Source organism: Mytilus trossulus, chromosome 13 (genome assembly GCF_036588685.1).
Source record: "Mytilus trossulus isolate FHL-02 chromosome 13, PNRI_Mtr1.1.1.hap1, whole genome shotgun sequence".
Taxonomy (NCBI): Eukaryota; Metazoa; Mollusca; class Bivalvia; order Mytilida; family Mytilidae; genus Mytilus; species Mytilus trossulus.
In genome coordinates this window covers 48,271,958-48,289,173 of record NC_086385.1, presented here as the reverse complement: position 1 = coordinate 48,289,173, position 17,216 = coordinate 48,271,958, and the positions used below count along the sequence as shown (strand labels likewise).

The following is a 17,216-nucleotide window of genomic DNA, read 5'->3' as shown; positions in this document are numbered from 1 at the left end:
ATTTGGCACAACTTTTGGGAATTTTCGTACCTCAATGCTTTTCAACTTTATACTTGTTTGGCTTTTCTAACCATTTTGATATGTAACGAGATAAATACTGGGAAACTATTAGTATGCTATTAACAGAACAGCATGCCAAGTGTAGTGTGTATAAATCAACTATTTTGTCCTTCCTTGACGTAACCATGGTAACTGAAAGGTTTATTTCTAATAGTAAGGGTGTTTTGTTCCATATGTTGTATTTTTGTATTATTATATTACCCTGACCAATACAGGGCGGCAAAAATAGTCTATAGACTCATTAACTTGTTCCTCTCCACGGAAATCTTTAGTAAAAGGCGAAAGATTTATTCGTGGATTGAAGAGAAACCAGAGTAATTGTTAATCGCAATTTAAAGGTTAATATATAAATAAAACTTATTCTAAGTTGATGGTGTTGCTGTAAAATTTTGTAGAATTTCATGCTTCAAATATTATCTGTACTGATTCTAAAAGATTAGTCTTATAAAATAATATAGAAGAAAATACTAAAAACAAAACTTAACATTTAGCAATAAGAAAATTGATTTATTCTTAAAAGAAATAAAGTTGTGAATAGACAACATTTGTCAAACGCTAAATAATAAGGGAGGTAATGAAATTGTTATTATTTTTATTATATTAAGTTTTTATTAAGTTTATGTTAGTCTGCAATGGAATATAGTTTCCTTGATAATACCCTCGATAATTTCAGTTTTAAAATCGTACATATAATGGAATATTATGTACACTGTATGGAAGAAAATCAAATAATACGTTATAAAAAGAAATAATATAAGTTCGAAAAGCAGCAAATATTACATAGCATTGGTTTAAACTAAGGTTTCTCATGAGGCTCTGTTAGAAGGGAACCTCAGGGAGGAACAATAAAGCGTTGACATGTCAAACTCTCACACATAAATTACCTCATAGAAAGACATTTTAGCAGATTCTTAGCGTTATTTTGACAAAATCAAAAGTTATGTAGTCGATGATTTGCTCCCATTGTATCAGTACGAAAAATTAACTCACAATGACGTTATGTGTGGATTATCGGGGAATAAATGAGAACACCATGAAAGATACGTTTCCAATTACCGAGGATGGAAGATATCTTGGATATCAAGGTTTTCAACCAAAAAACGGAGGAATTTATAAGTATAAATCAAATTCATTTTAACTGTATAAAGTTTCGTCAACGTTCCAGGGTATTCTTGAAGCATTCATGAGCTACTGGACTTCCTTAGTATATTGCATTGTTATATCTTTGTGATCTTCTTTTTATGGAAAATCAAAATATGAAAAACTTAGATGTATTAGACTAAGGTACAGTTTTGTTTTACAGGAAATTCATTAAAAATGTTTGTTAATAGTAAAATAAATATATTTAAATTTACAAAAAACAAGACAGAGTTAAATGAAATTGGACAGAATAATGTAGTGAAAACTTTGAAATTTAAAAAAAGGAAACAATAATGGTCATTATGATATTTGATTTGTATCATTTAGGAATGTCAAGTGTATGTGCTAAAAATTGTAGTAATTATATTAAAGCAAGGTTTCAGCATAATTGAATTTCTTTCGTGGTTTTTTTTTTTTTTTTTTTTTTTTTTTTTTTAAATATATACGTTTTAGTGCTGCATAAATACCGCTCTTTGACTTCTGATACACCTGTTGCTATTGGGAACGGTGGCAGTACCGCCAGGCGGAAATAATAGAGGTATAGGAGAGTGTGGTAGACTAGGTTTACAGTGCATAAAGAAATACAATACAGTTGGTGATAAAACTAGAATGCAAACCAGTTTATTTACTAATTTTAATTAATGTATAAGAATATGTACATTTAATCATATTGTTATATTAATTGAACGTTCAGTTTTTATTTGTTGATATATATGTCGCGTTATAAAAAGTATGCAAGCAAAATAGATCAGAACAACACTGCAAATGCACGTTTCTGTGTTTTGTGGGCGAAACATAACTCACTCAAGTTTACAGCTGAATACTCTCTAATGCTAGTAATGTTGAACTATTTCTTCTATAACAAATAGTGGTGATTAAACAAATATTGATAGCCCAGATCAAGTCTTTTGTTCCAAATATGAATCGAATTTTGATATTCATTGCAGCGGATGAAAACATTGTTTTAATAAAAAGTAAAATATCAAAACTGCTAAACTCCAAGAATTCAAAAAAGAAAGTTAAATGGCAAAATCAAAAGCTCAAACACATCAAACGAATAGACACTAACTGTCATATACCTGACTATGTATAGTTTTACCTTATGTAGAAAATGGTGGATTGAACCAGTTTTATAGCTAGCTAAACCTCAAACTTGTATGACAGTCGCATCAATTTCACTATATTGACAGCGATGCGTGACCAAAAAACAAACACTATAGGCAAAACTGGAAAAAACAGGGGTACATAAGACAACGTTGTGTTATCATCTAAGTCACTATAAAAACTAACAAATGTCACAAAGAAGCACAAAAAGGCAAACATCAAAATTTGACTACCTCATTTTGCTTTTTTTAATTTTTGATTGAAAGGGTTAAAAGATTTTACGTATTGAGAGCGACTCCTTACCTTGATAGACACATGGTGAGATTGATATTAACTCTGACGTAGAATTGCGACGTAGAATCGCGCGTTTGACGTCACACACGTAGATAAACGATAATTATGTTGTTCAAAGTATGACGGGATGCATATGTACAGAGTATCGTCAAATGGATATCACAAAACCAGACTTAACAGTAAAAGTAATATTAATAAAGACAAATCAAAGAATACTATAATGCTTCATTAAAGGGACATTAGCAGTCAAATTCATGTTCACCGATGTTAATCAAATTCTCATATTTGATATATATAACAATGTTAAACATGTATCCAAACTATTTAAAGTCTTAAATAAACAATTTACAAGCCACGGTCATGAAATGCGTAGCTTCGTTTTGTGTTTATGTTAGTCTAGACGTCATTTAATTAATTATCGAGTTGACCTCTAAAGTCATCCGATGACCATATTAGCGATGGTAATATAAATATAGATATAAATAGATTAAGCAAACTTTTGCTGTTGAAATATTCTAGGTCTATTTAATTTCATATTATAGACGAGAAATAAATGTTTATCATCATTTTTACCTGTAAAAGAAAGATTTGTTGGGGATCGAATCAGTTAATCAAATGATAAACCTTTGTTTCACTTGCAATGTTCCCTTAAATAACTTTACACATACAATTCACGTGTTATTCATCTCAAGCCATGGGGTAAAATTGAATTTAAGTTCACATGAATACGGATTCAATGAGGTCGAATTATTAACTTGCATAGCTGAGTTTGACAAAATTGAACCATACTGGCTGCTAAAAGCGAATTACTTCTTCACTATTTGCAAATCATTAATGATTGAGCATAAAAAAATAATATTATTAGATTTTTTTTTATCTATCTCGTATCTAGTGCCCCTTTAAGATAACAAAACTATGTCAGTACGCAGAATCTATACTTCAAGACCATCGTGTATTATATATGAAGTTGATACGGAATATTTATCAACAAGGTCTTGGTACCTTCAGATGATTTTTTTTTTTTAAAGACGAGACGTTCTTTGACATACTCCTGGTTCGTCCACTTTCTGCTCAGATACTGGTGACGTTTCACAAATTTTGTAAAGTCACTTCCACTTTCTGCTCAGATACTGGTGACGTTTTACAAACTTTGTAAAGTGTGACTTTACAAAGTTTGTAAAACGTCACCAGTATCTATCTGAGCAGAAAGTGGAAGACTTCACAAAGTTTGTAAAACGTCACCAGTATCATCTGAGCAGAAAGTGGAAGACTTTACAAAGTTTGTAAAACGTCACCAGTATCTATCTGAGCAGAAAGTGGCAGAACCAGGGGTATGCGAAAGAACGTCTCGTCTTTTAAAAAAAAATCATCTGAAGGTAAAAAAACCAAAGGCTGAGGAGGAGCTGCAAGCTTTTGAATACCGAATTGGTTGGAAAATGTATATTCCATATGCAGGGGAAGTTAGTATATTGCTACTAAGATGGTGGAAATTGATAATTTCAAAATAAAAATCGCCTCGTTTGGCATACTTTTGGTATTCCGATGACTGTGTATGTGTAATTCGAGGTATAAGTCTTAAAATGAGACGCACGAAGTTGTATCTGTTGTTTCTTTAATCTCTAGTTCTGAGGGATATATTAATAGAACCCAATAAAAAAATGTTCGGATTGTTAATGGAAAGAACATCATTGATATATCTGAAAGTGAATTTAAATAACCAGGCTTCTTTGATCTTCTTGCTTTGACCAGTGTCTGAATGAACTCAGATTCCTGTGAAAATAAGAAGAGATCGGCAAGGACAGGCGCACAGTTCTTTTCCGACATATTGTTGAAAAGTCTTCCTCCGAAATCAACAAATATGTTGTCAATAAGAAACTCTTGCATGCTGATCCCTTTTTGATCAGTGTAGCATGTTTTGCCCTTTTGTTTACTATTAACAAAATATGCCTTATGGTATCACAAAGTAGTAAATGTATGGCGTATGCTACCATTTATATGTTGAAAAACATTGACCAAAAGTAAGTTCAGGCTATTAGAAGATGATTGCATAATAAACAGACCGATCAGATCCCAGAGTGACTGTGATAAACTCCATAGTAGATCTAGACGCGACAATTAGTTGGGAGGGGGATTGCATGATGACTTTCATTCGAGATAAATGTACTGTGCTATCTGTCACCAAAAAGAAGCAACATATTCAGCACAGCTACGTGTACATTTTAAATGGTCATACACGTACATCAGAAACCTCAGATAGGTACCTTGGTATCACAATACAGTCAAACCACAAATTGGACAAACATATAAATGACATAACATCCAAAAGTAACAAGTCACTCGGTTCCCTTAATCGAAATCTTACAACACACTTACATACAAAAACCCAGGCATACAAAGCACTCGACCGACCTAAACTTGAACATCCTTGTTCTGTGTGAGACCCTCACACAATCGAATCGGTATCCGTAATTGAGTTGGTCTAACGAGGATCTGCTCGGTTTATCTACGACAGATATACGAAACAAAAAGTTTTACAAATATGCTTACCACATTACTTTATCAGATTAATGTAGGCTACTTACAAGATAGGTAATATTGTAAAAGATATCATACCATCTTGTTCAAATTCCATCTGACAAACTTATGTATACAAGCATACTCAAGAACCAGGAAAAAACATGAAAAAACTTATTCTCACATACAGGATACTTATGTATAAATAAATACGGCGCCGGAAGACCGAGGGTATAGTTTGCCGTCTTCGATGGTCGAGAGACCCGCGGTAGCCCGTCTACGTCTAACGTGTGACTCCCCGATGAAAACTCATATAAACACTCATATTTTCTATACACAATACTACAATGTATAGACTTTCCGAACTTTTCCGAAGTCCTGTTAGTTTATGAGCTTCGGTCCTTGCTTGGAAGTTGCTACCATCAGCTCACTCCTGTCGTTCTCTGTACTGCATTTACTGTTATTTAATAACAAAAAAAATAGATTGTGCATTGTGTATTTAGTTTTAATCACACATTTTGTTATTTTCATTGTACTAAATAATTATTTCAGGCGATGGATCTGATGAACAAGAATGTGTCAAAATAGTACACCGATGCACAGACCAGAAAACATAATGCCATGTTATAATCTAATTATGTCTCCTTTGTATATTAAAGTTCTATATACATGTACTATCAATTTTCCGCTAAAAATTTCACATTTGTATCGGTAACTAAGAGACATACAGACACGTGTGTATATATTCTCTGGGTAACTGGGGTGATATAAGCACGACGACTGTAATATAAATTGTAGAAAAAAAATAACATTGAGCTAAGACTGTTAGATAATATAAAGAAATTGCATTTTTCATTAAAGATCATTAAAGTAACCAACAATTGATAGGTTAGCGACAAAGTCTATATCATACACATTAACAGAGACTGTTGATATTCTTTTATGGCAGGGTGGGGTGGGGGATACTTTTATTCCATATAACTAAAATACATGCATACAATTTATATACATTATCATGTTATTTTCATACAATAAATTAATTAAGAAATAATTCCTTCATGTCATGCTCTATGCTCATTTTAACATGGGTAGGCATTATATTTGTCGATATTTTACACTGAGCGTTAGCGAGGTGTAAAATGTGGTCAAATATATTGCCTACCCATGTTAAAATGAGCATAGAGTATGCCATGAAGGAATTATTTCGATTCTAATATGACAAATACAATATATTTATAGGTCGAAGCGTACTAAAATACCGTAAGAATGTTCGGCTGTTCCCGTGTCCTCCCCGAGGAGTCTGTATATTACATTTCATGTTTAATTTGATAAGTTTAAAAACTACGAGCAGGGAAAATATATGTTGTTTGATAAAATATATAATAAAAATTTATGTTAGCTGCTTAAATGTAAATATTTAAAGGATAACGATGAAAATAACGTTAATATAAACAGTAAGTCCGTGCGCATGTGTCAAACATATTTTTTGTGCTCATTAGAACACGGCTTTGTTAACAAAGCCTAACAGGGACGTCATATTAGAATGCTTAGTAATTGATCTAGAACTTACGGTACGGCTTGCGAGAAGTCGTTAACTGAGCCGGCTTAGGCCAAACTTTTTTTTAACAATTGTGACTTCGTACTTTATTTAGCTATTCAAACTTTGATTTTATTCGTGCACCATTGATTAGTCTTTGGTAGAAGAAACGTGGGTCCGGCGTACAAAATTTCAATCCTTGTATATATATATCATGCCGATTTTATTCACGTTCACTTCAGAGGACTTTTGAACAGATATATCTTGTTATTGAGGGATATTTGCTAAAAGAAAAAAATCAGTCATGGGACATGTATGTGAAGTTAGCAGCCGGTTCGTTATTCGTTATTCGATATTCAATATCTAACCGGCTGCTAGCAGTCGGTTGGATATTCAAAAATTTGTTGAAAATCTTGAAAAAAAAGAAATACTTGATAACATTAAAAACATGATTTTCATAGTTATAATGACTGATAAGATACGTAGGAAATCGTAAAATGACCTCTCCAAGCTGTTGTAAGTTCTCGTTGTCCTCGAATATCAACCCTTTTCTATGTTGCATGTTTGTCTTTATATAATATAGATTGTTGTCAATAAAACAACTTCAAAGATTTACTTTTATACATGATATTTCTTTAAACAAAAAGAAAAACCACTAACTATAGAAAACATTATGAATTATAAATAGAAATATTTATGGAATGCCCAAAAAAAGAAATATATAGACAAGTGAAAACCTACCTGAGACCGCTTAAATGAGTGTGAGACCCCCCTGGTCATTCAATGTTCATAAAATTTAATTAAATTATAGACTCTGTATATATAAAGGTTGTATTAGAAGGATTTCCAAGAATATTGTTATATTCGATATCTATGGAGGGCTTATATTGTCACTTTTCAGTTAAAAATTATCAAAATTTTAGGACAAAGGGCACAGGGCAATGGTGATAGCCCCCTGATCGTTCAATCTGCCTAATATTAGGCAGACATCTAGTCAATAGGTAGATACAAACGTGACTAAAAGGAATTTGGGTACACTTCCTGTCTTTCATGTTTACGGAGCGCCCAAAGTGCCAGTTGGATATTCAAAATATATAGTGAAAACCTACCTAAGACCGTTAAAATGAGGGTGAGACTCCCCTGGTCATTCAATGTCCATAAAATTGAATAAAATCATAGACTCTGTATATATAAAGGTTGTATTAGAAGGATTTCCCAGAATATTGTCATATTCGAAATTTATGGAGGGCTTATGTTCTCACTTTTCAGCTAAAAATTCTCAAAATTTTAGGACAAAGGGCACAGGGCTATGGCGATAGCCCCCTGATCTCTCAATCTGCCAAATATTAAGCAGACAGATAGTTAATAGGTAGGCAAAAATTATAACCTTATGTTGGAAGGGGGCAACTGTCCCCAATTGGGATTGTGAGAGATTAAACAAGCAGCTGACCACCGTCTTGGCAAAGAGAGAGACCAATTGAGCTCTGCAAATTGTGATCTTTGGGATGAAAAAACCAGGCGCACCGGGTATGATTACCACGAATTTTATACTTTTTGAAAACCCATTGAATTGGGTATACTAGTAGTTGTTTTGGGTGACCTAAAATGAGTTTATTTTGGATTGTTAGGATAAAGACATGGATCCAATAGCTTAAAATAGCTGGAATTAGTTGTTGAAAACGTTAATGCCCTGAGAGGTATTGCCAAAATGAACCGACTCCGATGGTACTCTCGGATGAGGAAGGATCAGTTGGTTCAGTTGATCGAAACGAAGATCAACATTATTTGAGCTTTGTCCCAACCCTATACGAGGAAGGATATTATCACCCAGGCCAAAAAGGATGAGTTGATAGGGGTTAGCAGGATGTCGAAAGATCAACTACTGGAGAAGTTACAAGAAAATTCAGAGAAGATAGGAAAGCCATTGGGGATAAAATTGAGGTACATCCACCATTTGTCCACTGAAGAAGGTATTTTCAAAACTACTTGAAAAATGACCCCATTATTGACATGGATGTGACGACCTACCTTGAGGTCTCTCGGATGTCAAGGGTGGAACTTATAGACGATTGTGCATTGAAAGGATAAAAAGGATCAAAAAGTCAATGTAATGCTGCACAGTGAAAATTAACCAAACAGGTAAGATGGATGATGAGAACGAGGGATACTTTCACTCGGGAAACCAGATTTTCATCTTAACCACGGACTTGCATGAAACCTAGGTCTTGAGGAGATGGATGAAAAGATCGGAGAAAAGATTGCACAGTGGACCTCTGAAAAAAGGGCTGGACATCGAAGGCAATTGTAAAACTTCAAGTCAATATTAACAAACACCGACCGCTGGGTGAGTCCTAGTACATTGATTAGCCGGTGTGGATCAAAGCCAAGAAGACTGTAATCAATGTGAAAAATAGGCAGAAAAAAGGTAGACCCAAAACAAACGGACAAGGTTACACAGAGCTCAATCTTGTTAGCCTTAAGGATATTAATGAATTTGAGAAGGCCAATTCCACCCTGGCGGTTACTGTATCTAGAATAGATGATAGTGAAGTATACCCGCTGCACATTTCAAACGTTGGTAAACAGCGGGAGAGAGAACTCAACTTATTGCTGATCGAAGGCTACAGGTGCTCGAAACACTTTTATAGCAAAAAAGTCCTGGAGACCAACAAAGAGTGTTGCGTCAACCGTAAGGCAGTCAAGATCGAGCTGCCTAAAAAGGGAAATACCTTTGTCAACACCACCCATTCGATGAGAGTCTCTTTCGTGGTGTACGCGGACTTTGAGTGCTTTAATTTACCGATAATGTTAAAAATAAAAACGATAAGGTAGCAATACACAGTTAGAAGTTTAGTTACGCATTATGGACATGGTGAATTTTTTTAATATGAAAGTTTTTGTACAATAAAATAGATTTTTAGACAATTGAAGAATAATATAGCCTTCATAGTGGGGTTATATGAACATTTAGATTGTTTTTAGCATGTTTTATATGGCATTTACCTGTTTGACAGTCCGTATTTTCCTATTCCTACCACCCATAGGTCCATAAATTATTGTAGTGTTTATCAACAAAGATTTATCGCTCGATCTTTTCAATTCAATTTTATTGAAAAACGATCAGAAATGCATGTATTTTTTTATTTTTTTTACTTTTCGATAGATTATGGTTTCAGGAAAGGTATCACTGTTCAAACCAACGCTTAGGGACGTTAAAAACAAACGCTGAGAGGTGTTCAAATCATCGCCTAGGGGAGTTCACGTCAACGCTATAAATAAATAAAGTTTATAAAGATTACAGACCCTAAACAGTGTGAGGCGCTCGCCAGGGAGTTGCAAGAGATCAAGCGAAAGATTTAAGCCAGTAACATGCAGCATCGCCTCGAGAAGATTGAACTCAACCGGGACCTTTCCAAGGTGTTAAGCATGTGGTTGAGGCTCTGCGAGAGGCAGCTTCACCGGTCACCAAAACGATCGTATACCTTCCTGCAGCAGTGACAGCCATCCCTCCTACACCGCCCAAGTTTGACTACCCACTACCCATAGCACCACCTACAGACATCATCCTCGGACCTCAAGCACAGCAGTTTTTGCAGATGAGTAACAATCCTTCCGCCGACCACACCTGAAACCGATGGTATCTTCATCGGAAGCTAACCAGCATGCAGTTACTTCTGACGGCGATGATATTTTCGTGGATGGTGTAAGGTACAAAGGAACCCTTGACCTCTGGGAACTCATGGTGAAAAAGAAACCAGAATCGTTCGAGCCCGAAGTTTTTAAGACCTTGTCGACTATGCAGAGATCCTGAACAGTTCCGGTGCCATGTATCAAGGCAGTTAAACCTCTCGAGAACCCAAAGGCAATAAAGAAGATTGTGTCGCACATCTAAAGCAAGATGAGCAATGTAGCGGATTTCAAACTTTATTTCTACCCTCCGACTTTGACCAGCTCCTATATCGCTTGGATCTGTGCAACGCTGCCTACAGTGCTGGAAACAATGGTGTGCGCAACGCAATTGTAGCGATCCTCGATGCCATGAAGAAAGGTGAACACATCAGTATCAAGGAATATAAGCAACTCCATCGTAATATCATGAGTTAAGAAAGGTTTTGCTCGAAAGTATGCATACGGTGGTAGAAGTTTGTTTGTCACTATCTGCGTTATCTATCGCTGGTCGCATGTTCACCTCCTTTGCTGCCAAGACCTTGGAAAGTAAGGCTATGAGCGCTGCCACCAATGCAGCAATGATAGGAGTTAAAAAGGTGGTAGCCAAAGTCGTCGACCATGTCGTTGACAAAGTGACCCGCCCTTGAAAACCCAGTATCCAACGCAGCAAACCCAATCAACAGCTAATTGTTAAACGCAGTAAGCCCCACAACCAAACCCAGTAAAGCAATCTCATCTCTGGTCGTGGCATCGCTATCATCCACAACTTCCTCCAACGCTATAGATAAATACATAATGTCTGACATCCTTACAATCACAGAAGTGTTGACCTTCGATGAAAGTCTTCAAAAATATAAATACCAAGTTCACGTATTCGAACCTTGAGACGGCGCCCAACTAACCAACTCTGGAGCGGAGACCCGAATCAACATCGAAACGCAGGACCTGTTCCTCCACCAAACCGAGCGTTATCTCTTGGTAGGAGGGCGACTTAAAAAGCACGACGGCACTCCATATGCAGACGTTGATCTCATTCACAATGGTATCATGTATCTCTTCAAAACTATCTGTTATCGACTCTCCGGCCAGCAAATTGAACACATTAACGACCCCGGCATCGCCACCACTATGCTGGGAATGTTAACCTACCCCGACGACTTCTCAAAATCGCAGGGTCCCAACTTTGGCAAAAGGATTCTTCCACCGATGCCGAGACTGAGAACACTGCATGGATTCATTATCACCAAGACCACCAACAAAGGATCATACTCGTTTGCCATCCCCCTGAAACATATTTTGGGATGATTACAACAAAATATTGGACAGGCACAAACTCCCACTCGTTCGCAATTCAGATGCAAATGTCATTCTTAGGGCAGCCGCCGTCAATAACGTGGCAAAAATAATCCTGATTTAAATCTCTTGGTTCCTCCCTCACGTCACTCCTGCAGACTAAAACAAGATGCAACTGTACAAAACCATCCAGAATAAATCCAAGATCCACTGTGGATTTTGCATGAGACATCCCCAAGCCTCACAGTTTAAGTGCTGCCTAGCTGCCAATAGTGGTCGCGAAAAGATATATCACCATTGCCTTCCAAACCGACAGAGATAATGACAAAATCCATAATGCTTCCGTGTTCGATTACTACTCAGTCGTCCACTTTAATGCCGGTTTCTCACAAAACAAGGTTGCCATAGTGTTCGAGAAGGCTGTAGACTTCAGAAAGAAATTCTACAACATTGACACCCTCCTCAGTAACGGTGGCGTCAACCCCTCTGGTTTCATTGATTTATAGCCGCTGTTTGTCATCGATGTAAGTCATCAGTCCGAGTGGACATCCAGATTCGAGCGGATTTCGAGCGTTATGTTCCCGCCAACACCGAAGAATTTGCACTTGCAATGTCCTTCAGTTCGAATCGAACGGTCAGAAGTTGAACGTCGTGTTTTAATAAATAAACGGACACCATACTGTTGCAACAAATCGTCAACAACACAGACTCAAAACAAGGGTTTTCCATTCTTGTCTCTGGAAACGATAGTCGCATTCTTACCTGGTTTGACCCCCTTACCTAACTACAATTTAAGGAATCGAACACCATATTGGGATTTAAGCGACATCTCTACACATTTGATCGGGCAACAAGCGGTTACAAAGAGGGTGAATACATTGTTAGCATCAGAAGCATCAACAGCATCCTGGTGAACAGTAGCATCATCAATGGAAGCTACGTACACGTCACCCAACAGTCCACTATCTACAGCTTTCCCCCCGCAATTGATCCCGGGATAAAGATCATTCAAAAGCCAAAAAGCATGGTGTACTTACCCGTGACCTTGAGAACCATCAATCGCATGCAGACATACCTCACCGATCAAAACGGCGATCCTATCAATCTCCGCAGTGAACATCTCACCATCCGCTTCCATTTTCGCGAAGTATGCATAAAAAGTCTATCAAAATACGGTTTGAACTTGATAAAAGGTCAAGCTAATAAATTACAGAAAGCAGTCAAAAAAGTTTGCCCGGTCACCATTCGTTTATCCCACACAAACCTGCAAGGTGCACACAAAATGTTGCTTACCCTGCGACAGATTGAAAAAGCTCCTAGAAAAGGTTCTAGTGGTATGACTCTGAAAATAAGCACTACCCAATTGAAGAAAAACATTCAAAAAGAAAGGGGATTCCTACCCAAGTTAGCGGGAATGGCTATGCGAGCCCTTCCTATTTTGGCGAACACAATTCTGCCAGCATGAAGTGTTGGAGCCTTATAAGTTGCCTGTGTGAAATAAAGCCGCCAATAACGCATTTGGACCTGGATTTTACATCAAACGGGGTGGTTGTGTAAACTGTGTGAAGGTGCGTGGTATAGGTCTGTATATCTTCCCCCGCCAAGCTAACTTCAACCTATGGTGACGGTTTGTACTTGAAACAACTCGATTCTACTAGGGTTATGGTTTGATCTGATCTGGATCAAACAGTCCGTTCAAGAACATCCCCCTTTTAATGCAATCTTTATATATATATATAGAATCTATGATTTGGTTGAATTTTATGGACATTGAAAGACCCGGGGGGTCTCAACCTCATTTAAGCGGTCTCGGGTAGGTTTTCGCTATATATTTTGAATATCCAACTGGCACTTTGGGCGCTCCGTAAACATAGAAGACAGGAAGTGTACCCAAATTCCTTTAAGTCACGTTTGTATCTACCTATTGACTAAATGTCTGTCAAATATTAGAAAGATTGAGAGATCAGGGGGCTCTCACCATTACCCTGTGCCCTTTGTCCTAAAATTTTGACATTTTTCGACTGAAAAGTGACAATCTTAGCCCTCCGTAGATATGGAAGATGATGTTATTCTGGTAAATCCATCTAATACAACCTTTATATATACAGAGTCAATGACTTGGTTGAATTTTATGGACATTGAAAGACCCGGGGGGTCTCAACCTCATTTAAGCGGTCTCGGGTAGGTTTTCGCTATATATTTGGAATATCCAACTGGCACTTTGGGCGCACCGTAAACATAGAAGACAGGAAGTGTACCCAAATTCCTTTTAGTCACGTTTGTATCTACCTATTGACTAAATGTCTGTCAAATATTAGAAAGATTGAGAGATCAGGGGGATCTCACCATTACCCTGTGCCCTTTGTCCTAAAATTTTGACATTTTTCGACTGAAAAGTGACAATCTTAGCCCTCCGTAGATATGGAAGATGATGTTATTCTGGTAAATCCATATAATACAACCTTTATATATACCGAGTCAATGATTTGGTTGAATTTTATGGACATTGAAAGACCCGGGGGGTCTCAACCTCATTTAAGCGGTCTCGGGTAGGTTTTCGCTATATATTTGGAATATCCAACTGGCACTTTGGGCGCTCCGTAAACATAGAAGACAGGAAGTGTACCCAAATTCCTTTTAGTCACGATGTATCTACCTATTGACTAAATGTCTGTCAAATATTAGAAAGATTGAGAGATCAGGGGGCTCTCACCATTACCCTGTGCCTTTTGTCCTAAAATTTTGACATTTTTCGAATGATTTGTTTTGTTTTGGTTTTTTTGTCATATATATTTCTATTGATAGTTATAAATATTTCTAGAGTTATGGGTTTTTCTTTTTGTCTTTAGAAATATTATACACAAAAGTACATCTTTGAAGTCGTTTTATTGACAAAACTCTATATTACATATAGACAAATATGTAACATGAAAAAGGGTTTATATTCGAGGACAACGAGAAATTACGACGAGAAATTACGACAGCTTGAAAAGGTCATTTAACGATTTCCTACGTATTTTATCAGTCTTTTTAAATATGAAAATCATGCTTTTTATGTTATCAAGTATTTAATTTTCTTATAATTTTTTTCACTAAATTTTGAATATCAAACCGGCTGCTAGCAGCCGATTGTATATTGAATATCGAATAACGAATAACGAACCGGCTGCTAACTTCACATACATTCAAGGGACTGTGAAATTTCGAGAGCCACTAGGCGAACGAAATTTGGTCCCAATACGTATACTGGCTTACTTTATCAATTACAAATTTTAATCAATAATAATTACATTAGATGTAAGTTTCATTATAATACGTTATTCTGATTGGCTAACATGTTATTCCGTAAACAATTGCATCAGACAATAACATTTATCATGCATGATGACACGAGGTCCCACAAAAAAGTGCACAGGTGAATTAAATAAAACTGGATAAAAATCGTGTTTTCATGATTTTAGCTAATAAAATGTAATTATAAGTATTGAATACTTCTTTTTGAAACTTTATAGGGTTGTAAAAGCGTTGTCCGTGCGTACATTTTTCGGTCAACGCTTTTACCACCCAATAAATTTACAAAAAGAAGGCATTCAATTCTTAATTATAAGTAGAGCTATAGATATGTAAAATGAGAATATAAAGTACTCATGATCTAAGAATTGAGAAAGATAGATAGTAAAAAACACATAGAGAGAACTCAGCTGATGTGCCTAGATAATTAAAATATTCCTTGTATAGGTTCTTGTTTTTCTTTTTTTCCAATCATATTGTGCATATTTTGAATGGACCCCCCTTTTTTTTTTATCAACTATTAAAATTAAAGGTACAAAACAACAAATGAGCAACTGGTTATTAAATCTTTGTTTGAAGAAGTTTTGGTAAAGAAACAAAAGACTTATAATTACAGGTTCTTTAAAGAAACGAAACAAAAGCATTGCTTTTTTGTGCTTTAGCAGAAAATATAGTCCGAATGGGATAAAATATTATCGATTCCGATTAGTTATTTTAAATGTACATTTTCACTCTAAAAATCTTCTCTTTGATCCCATATTTATTAAAAACATTTTTGTATTTACTAGCAAGTTGTATGCAAATATAAATTAATCAATAAATATCTACTGAAGTGAAATAAAAGGATTGTCGGAAATGAAATAATTTTAACCGGAAGTAAAATTATTCATGCTGAAAATTTTGACAACAGCAAATGGCAATGTTGACATACAGAAGCTTGTGGTAGGTATAAATTTTCCATTTAATGATTGCAGAACAGGTTTAAAGATCTCAATATTTTAATCATTCGTATGTATAAACTTACTCATGGACCAGCAAATGCTTGTATGTAGTAAACCACATGAAAAAACTTAGTCATGACGTCTGATGAAGGTTTATTTATTTTATATTATTTTTCTCCTTTTGAGTTTGTAAAACGTAAAAAATAAAAACGTTAACAGAAAAATGCAACAGTTAAAATAGCACACCTAATTATGGGTACATACCAAGAAGTTAATATTCTTTCTGATAACGAATCCCACTTACTGTTTTGTCAGATTCCTGTATCCCACTTACACTATGTATGTAAGCAATTCATATATTTTTTGTAATTTCCTATGTCCTTCTAGACTTCATTTCCCGTATTCACGCCATAATAATCTGACTTTTCCGTGTCATGCTCTGACTTTTCCGTGTCATGCTTACAAAATATCGGCAATCCTGCGTCATGCATAGACCCCAATGAGACCCGTGACTAAATCTCTACCATATTTACGAATGTTTGTACTTGCTTTGCATATACATACTCTAAATAACACTTTATGTCTAATGTCTTAATGTCACAGGGTAATATGGCCACTTGGTCTAATCATTAGGGCGTTGAATATTGTGACGAATAACGATGTAGCAAAACCATTTATTCACACTGAAAGTAGATAATTATAATCAACATTTATTTCAAATGTTAACTTTAAGTTTCCTTATAAATTGAACTATTAATTGGATATAAGTACATGCATGATAAGGCCTAAAAGAAAATGTGCTTACCTGAAAGTAGGGAATAAAGTAAGATGTCCCTATGTAGCGTGTGTGCTAAAGTGTGTGAAACTCGCATTAGTGCGAGTTCACCGTATTTCATGTATTTATAGTGCTAGAAAAAGTGGCGGGTTGTAAGCATAATAACTTTGTGCAGAGTAGTATAGAAATTGAATAAAGTCTGTCCAACAATGAATGAATGAATGTACATTTAAGAATGTATGAATGAACGTAGTAAATAGATAGTACACACAACGTATAGTGTAGTACTAGTATATAAATGTACTGTAATAAATAGCTATGGTGACATTAAGAATAGATGATCACATTTTGTAGTAATAAGTGTATAAAAATAAAAATATAAAAAAACTTACATGCTTAATAACCCACAATGATATATTGCAGCAACAAACTTGCTCTGATGTAACTGACTATTTCCATGAACAATTTACATGTATGTGATTTATTTGAGAAATGTTATATTATCCCATGATCTTAATCCTTAAATGTATATGGGTCATTAATGTTAATTTGTATTCATCATAATAATTGAGTTTACTAGTGTTTATACTTTGCAACA

General features: G+C 35.6%; 1 protein-coding gene and 1 non-coding gene across 3 annotated transcripts in view; one reads left to right on the top strand and one right to left on the bottom strand.

The window, feature by feature from the left end:
• Positions 1-258: 258 nt before the first annotated feature.
• On the bottom strand, positions 259-378 carry LOC134695553 (U5 spliceosomal RNA). The gene has a single exon (XR_010102796.1). It is a non-coding gene; the product is annotated as a U5 spliceosomal RNA (small nuclear RNA).
• A 15,383-nt stretch (positions 379-15,761) lies between these two features.
• LOC134694786 (alpha-1,6-mannosylglycoprotein 6-beta-N-acetylglucosaminyltransferase A-like) overlaps positions 15,762-17,216 on the top strand; it is a 64,141-nt gene continuing 62,686 nt past the window's right edge. For both annotated transcript variants that reach the window (XM_063555838.1, XM_063555837.1), the window contains exon 1: positions 15,762-15,844. The gene's annotated coding sequence lies outside the window, so the exon portion shown is untranslated. The remainder of the gene's footprint in view (positions 15,845-17,216) is intronic.